The sequence below is a fragment of the Canis aureus genome, chromosome 7 (assembly GCF_053574225.1).
Source record: "Canis aureus isolate CA01 chromosome 7, VMU_Caureus_v.1.0, whole genome shotgun sequence".
NCBI lineage: Eukaryota > Metazoa > Chordata > Mammalia > Carnivora > Canidae > Canis > Canis aureus.
In genome coordinates this window covers 69,382,352-69,388,810 of record NC_135617.1, presented here as the reverse complement: position 1 = coordinate 69,388,810, position 6,459 = coordinate 69,382,352, and the positions used below count along the sequence as shown (strand labels likewise).

Sequence of the window (6,459 nt, the reverse complement as noted above, 5' to 3'; positions counted from 1 at the left end):
CCAAGAAATGTTTTAGAAAATTTTTCCAGGTATAAAATCCAAATGTCTGGTCACAAAGAAGTTGAGACTTGAGGCCAGATGAGTCAGCTGTTTTGGGGGCAGGGAGAGAGTGAAGGAAGGGGAATGTGTGTGTGTGTGTGTGTGTGTGTGTGTGTGTCTCGGGGTAAGGGGGATGAAATAGGCACGTGTATCAGCAAAGACTTCCCTCTCTCTGAAATAGCATAAGAAGACTGCTATATCCTAGATAAGGAACTGGAAGGAGAGCCAGGCACTGTCCATCCCATCTCCCTGCATGACAGATGAGGAAATCAAGCCTCAGGGAAGGAGTGACTGGGCCAAGCCACACGGTGAGTCAGTGGTTCAGACCCTGGCTAGTACACACCTTCCGTGCCTGCCCCTTGTCCTTGTGTTGGCCCCAAAAGCAAGCCTGAGAGTTGATGTCATAGGATACATGGGCTCTGCCTTGGTTGGCTGTTGACCCTCTAGTTCTGCATGGGGACTGCTTGTTGACTCCCAGAAAATAGAAAACAGCCCTGCTGACAGACCAAGAAGTTCCGCGAGGAATAAAGACCATGCTCAGAAGAGCACACAGATAAGGCCACTCCACCCCAGCCACTCTGAGTGAAGGTGCTTCTCCACCAGTGACAGCTCTGGCCCTACTTTAATCTTCCTGCCTCTAAGATATAAACAGAGATCCCCATCACTGAGTTGCCCCCACTTCTTGTGGCACCCAATCCCAGCCTGCCTGTGCTTTGCCAATCTCTCCTCAAATCACTCAGCACAAACCTCAACCCTTTACGAGGACTTACTCTCAGAATCTTCCTTCTGAGATCCTCTGGAGATCCCGTAGGGTGTGTTCTCCTTTACCTGCAGCAAGCCAACTAAACTTAACTTTTTTGATTACAGATGTGTTCCTGGTGGCATTTGGTGGTTGGGCTCTGAACATCCAACAGATAATGTCAACAGGCAGTGTTTCAGGCAATGCGGTGGTGACAAAAAGCAACAGAATTCACAACAGTGTATGGTGGGGACGCCTGGGTGGCTCAGTGGTTGAGCGTGTGCCTTTGGCCCAGGGTGTGATCCTGGAGTCCCGGGATCGAGTCCTGTATCAGGCTCCCTGCATGGAGCCTACTTCTCCCTCTGCCTATGTCTCTGCCTCTCTCTGTGTGTCTCTCATGAATAAATAAAGTCTAAAAAAACAAACAAACAAACAAACAAAAAAAACAGTGTGTGGTGATAGACTTACCGGTAACTAGACTTACCGTGGAGATCATTTTATAATATATAACAATATTGAATCACTATGACTTCTACCTAAAGCTAGGAGGATATTGTATGCCAGTTATTCTTCAATTAAAAAAAAAGAATTCAGGACGCCTGGGTGGCTCAGTGGTTGGCCGTCTACCTTTGGCTCAGGTCCTGATCTCAGGGTCTTGGGATGGAGCCCCACATTGAGCTCCCTGCTCAGCGAGGAGTCTGCTCCCTCTCCCTCTGCTGCTCCCTCTGTTTGTGCTGTCTCTCAATCTCAAATAAAATCTTTAAAAAAAGAACAAAAATTATAAAATTCTTGAAAGAAAACATAGGGATAAATCTTTATACCCTCAGATTTGGCAATGCATTCTTAGATATGACACCAAAAGCATAAGCAACAAAAGGAAAAAGTAAATTGGACTTCTTGAAAGTGAAAAACTTGTGTGTTTCAGAGAACACTATCAAGGAAGCAAAAAGACAACCTAAAGAATGGAAAATATTTGCAAATCGGATATCTGATAAGGGACTTGTCCCTAGAAGAACCCTTACCACTCAATAGTAAAAAGACAACCTGATTTTTAAGTGGGCAAAAGATCTGAATAGATATTTCCCTGAGGGAGATATACAAATGGTCAATAAGCACAGGAGAAGATGCTTGACAGCCTTAGTCATACGGGAATGGAAATAAAAACCATGAGATGGGGGCGCCTGGGTGGCACAGTTGGTTAAGCACCTGACTTTCGGTTGCGACTCAGGTTGTGATATCAGGTCATGATTTCACAGTCATGAGATGGAGACTCATGTCAGGCTCTGCACTCAGCTCAGAGTCTGCTTGAGTTTCTCTCTCTCCCTCCGCCCCTCCCCGCCTTGGTGTGCCACACACACCTGTACGTGCTCTTTCTCTCAAATAAATCTTAAAAAAAACAAAAACAAAAACTGTGAGACAGCACTTGACAGTAGGACAGCCATGATCAAAGAATCAGATAAAAACTTTGGGGAGGGCATGGGGATAACTGACCCCTCAAACTCTTCTGGTGGCCATGTAAAATGGTACATCCACATTGAAAGTAGTCTGGCATAAAAAGTTAAACATAGAGTTGCCATATGACCTAGCTGTTCTACTCCTAGGTATATACCTAAGAGAAATGAAAACCTATATCCACACAAAAATGTGTGCATAAATATTTATAGCCGCATTATTCATAATGGCCAAAGGTGGAAACAACCCAACTGTCTTAACTGATGAATGAACGGATAAGCAAAATGTGATATAGCCATACAATGGAATATTATTCAGCCATAAAAAGGAATGAAATGCTATTATATACTGTTACAACATGGATGAACCTTGAAAATGTTATGCTAATAAGCAAAGGAATTCAACCACTAAAGACTGCATATTATGTCCAGAATTGGCAAATCTGTAAAGACAAAGAAGATTAGTGGTTGCTTAGGTAGAGGGATGGTGGGGTGGAAAGAGTGAGTGATAGCTAATGGGTATGGTTCTTTTCAAAATGACGAAAATGTTCTAAAATTGACTCTACAGTTGGGATGCCTGGGTGGCTCAGTGGTTGAGTGTCTGCCTTTGGCTCAGGGCGTGATCCCGCAGTCCCAGGATCAAGCCCCTCCTTGGGCTCCCTGCGAGGGGCTTGCTTCTCCCTCTATGTCTCTGCCTCTTTGTGTCTCTCATGAATAAATAAATAAAATCTTAAAAATAATAATATTGATTGACTCCACAGTCAGTGGAGTCAATGATAATTGTCTTTTTTTTTTTTAAGATTTTATTTATTTACTAATGAGAAACATGGAGAGAGAGAGGCAGAGACACAGGCAGAGGGAGAAGCAGGCTCCACGCAGGGAGCCTAACGTGGGACTCGATCCCGGGTCTCCAGGATCACGCCCTGGGCTGCAGGCTGCGCTAAACCGTTGAACCACCCGGGCTGCCTGAGTCAATGATGATTGTACTTATCCCTGAATATATTAATTATACTACTGAATTGTATACTTTAACTGGGTGAACATTTGGTATGTAAATTCTAGCTGCTTAAGAGAAAATAGACCCAGGCCCTTCCCCATGGAGGCTCCATTCTAGAGGAGAAAGTCGGCATGAAACTAATCACCTCACAAAGGTATAGTTTCTCCCAACACAAGGGCTGTCATGGCAAAACAAAGGACTATGAGACATGGCGAGGACCACTGCATTTAGCAGGGAACAGGTATCCGGGAAAGCTACTCTGGGAAAGTAACTCTTTTTTTTTTTTTTAATTTATTTATTTATTCATGAGAGACACAGACAGAGAGAGAGGCAGGGACATAGGCAGAGGGAGAAGCAGGCTCCTCACAGGGAGCCCGATGTAGGACTCGATCCTGAATCCCAGGATCAAGACCTGAGCTGAAGGCAGGCGCCCAACCGCTGAGCCACCCAGGTGTCCCAGAAAGTAACTCTTTAAAATATCTTTTTCTGTGCATGTCTTTTGCCCATTTCATGATTGGATTGTTTGTTTCTTTGGTGTTGAGTTTGATAAGTTCTTTATAGATCTTGGAAACTAGCCCTTTATCTGATATGTCATTTGCAAATACCTTCTCCCATTCTGTAGGTTGTCTTTGAGTTTTGTTGACTGTATCCTTTGCTGTGCAAAAGCTTCTTATCTTGATGAAGTCCCAATAGTTCATTTTTGCTTTTGTTTCTTTTGCCTTCGTGGATGTATCTTGCAAGAAGTTACTATGGCCGAGTTCAAAAAGGGTGTTGCCTGTGTTCTTCTCTAGGATTTTGATGGACTCTTGTCTCACATTTAGATCTTTCATCCATTTTGAGTTTATCTTTGTGTCTGGTGCAAGAGAGTGGTCTAGTTTCATTCTTCTGCATGTGGATGTCCAATTTTCCCAGCACCATTTATTGAAGAGACTGTCTTTCTTCCAGTGGATAGTCTTTCCTCCTTTATCGAATATTAGTTGCCCATAAAGTTCAGGGTCCACTTCTGGATTCTCTATTCTGTTCCACTGATCTATGTGTCTGTTTTTGTGCCAGTACCACTCTAATGAGTTACATTTTATATATCCAAAATTCATTCATTTGAAAGGGACAATTCAATATTTAGTAAATTGTGTTGTGCATCCATCACCATAATCCAGTTTTAGATCATTTTCATCACCCAGTAAGATTCTTTAAATGCATATACAGTTAATCCAATCCCTGGCAACCACTAATCTACTCTCTGTTTCTGTAGATTTGCCTTTCATGGAAATTTCATATAAGTGGAATCATACGGTATGTGATGTCCCTCGTCTGGCTTCTTTCAACTAAGCATGTCTTGAAGATCCACATTCACAAAACTTTTTACTACTGAACGGTACTGGACTGTATGAGTAGATCACATTTTGTTCCTCCATTCACCAGTGATGGACAAGTAATTTGCTTCCAATTTTTTGGCTTTTATGAACAAAGCTGCTCCGAACATTTCACAGCAAGCCTTGTGTGGATGGATGTCTTCGTGTCTCTTGGGTAGATTCCTAGGAGTGGAATTGCTGGGTCCTGTGGTAAATTTCACTTTTTAAAAAACTGCCACACTGTTTTCCAATGCCTCACCACCTTATATTCTGTGGGAAAGTGACATTTAAGCTGAGACCTAGCAGATGACAAGGAGCCAGCCATGCAGTGAGTAGAGGAGCGTCCTGGCATGGCAGATGGGACTGGTGTCCCCTGTGAAGGCCCTGGGGCCTGAGAAAGAGAAAGCCCACCTGGAGAGAGGAGCTGGATCCCTTGGGGGCGTTGGGGAAGATTTTGTATACTGACTCACCTGCAAAAGTACAGAAAGGAGTCTGTCGGAGAGAACGAGGTAAGAGCAGGCTGACTGAGGAGGGACAAATCCTGAGGTGGCTGCAGTGATCCTGGCAAGGTGACAAGAGCCCAGTGGCGGCAGAGGGAGGAGAGGTTAGGAGGGTGGAGGGGCCGCCCGGTAACTGGACTGGGAGGGGTGTGATGGAGTCCAGCATGTCTCCAGGCATCTGACTGGCTGAACACACAGCAGAAGACCAAAGACTGGAGACAGCAGGCTTGGAGTGGGAACAAGGGGGAGTGAGCTTTACTGGACACTTGGGTGTGAGGGGCCTGTGGAGAGCACCAACTGGCCTCCTGGCAGATTTCCAGAAGAGAGGATCCTGCTTCTGGGAGACGTGGACTCGGGTGTCCTCGGGAGTGCTCCCTCAGGTGCCTTGGCACCAACATGCCTGCTGCCACAGACCAAGAAGGGGCTGCTCTCCTTCCTCATCCATCTTGTTCCAAGCATGGGAAAAAGTTTTCCCTGATTCCCCACCTCTCTGGAGGGTCCCAGGTGTGGCTTTCAACAAGTCCCTGAAGATTTGGGGAATAATTCTATCGCATGATCACAGCAAAAGATCTCTTCCGAGGCCAGCTCCCCACGGTACTCCTGGCCTTGCCCTCTGCTTCCCTCCAAGTGGCCACAGGCCTCTCACCCCTACCTCTCCAAACCTGGGGTCTGGGACAAAGTGATTCTTGTACCCAGAAAGCAAGGATTCCCCTTACCACAGAGTCTGCTAGTGTCTCCAATATCCACTCTCCTCTATGAGCTTTTTTTTTTTTTTTTTTTTAAGATTTTATTTGAGATAGCAAGAGCCAGGGAGAGGGAAAGAGACAAGCAGACCCCCTGGTGAGAGGAAGCCCAGATGATGCAGGGCTGGGTCCCAGGATCCCGGATCGTGACCTGAGCTGAAGGCAGACACTTAACCGACTGAGCCGACCGTTCCTCCTCCCTGAGCTCCTGATTGAGCTAGGCACATTGCCATCCAGCATAGCCTTACTTCCTGTTGCATATGGTCATGTGATTAAGCCTGGCTAATGGGGTATAAGGAAAAGTGTCATTTTCAAGCAGGGAGGAGACGTGGCCTTCATCATTCTTCTCAACAGCTGGAATACAGATGTAATATCTGGGGCTCCAGCCGTGACCTTGGATCACGAGGCGGGGTGACCCTGGGAATGGAAGCTGCACGCAATGGAACAGTCTGGCATACTCTGCATGGCTTAACTCCAGGTGGCGGCACCCTTTACATTGTGTTCTATGGCAAATAGATTACAGAATATAATGTGAAGGGCGTCCCTGGAGTTTGGAGCCTGGGCCCTTGATACCGGAGCACCACATCAGCCTCAACCGCTAAAGGATTCTGCACCCAATTTCAACATGGGGTGTGTGT

At 45.7% G+C, this 6,459-nt stretch overlaps 1 long non-coding RNA gene across 11 annotated transcripts in view; it reads left to right on the top strand.

Moving 5' to 3' along the window:
- Window positions 1-2,925, top strand: part of LOC144317665 (uncharacterized) — a 33,728-nt gene extending 30,803 nt beyond the window's left edge. For 5 of the 11 annotated variants that reach the window (XR_013383680.1, XR_013383677.1, XR_013383684.1 and 2 more), the window contains 2 exons: window positions 221-347; window positions 907-2,921. This is a non-coding gene — a long non-coding RNA (uncharacterized LOC144317665). Of the gene's footprint in view, window positions 1-220; window positions 348-906 lie in introns of all 11 variants that reach the window. The other 6 variants (XR_013383678.1, XR_013383681.1, XR_013383679.1 and 3 more) reach the window with 2 other exon arrangements.
- Window positions 2,926-6,459: the final 3,534 nt, after the last annotated feature.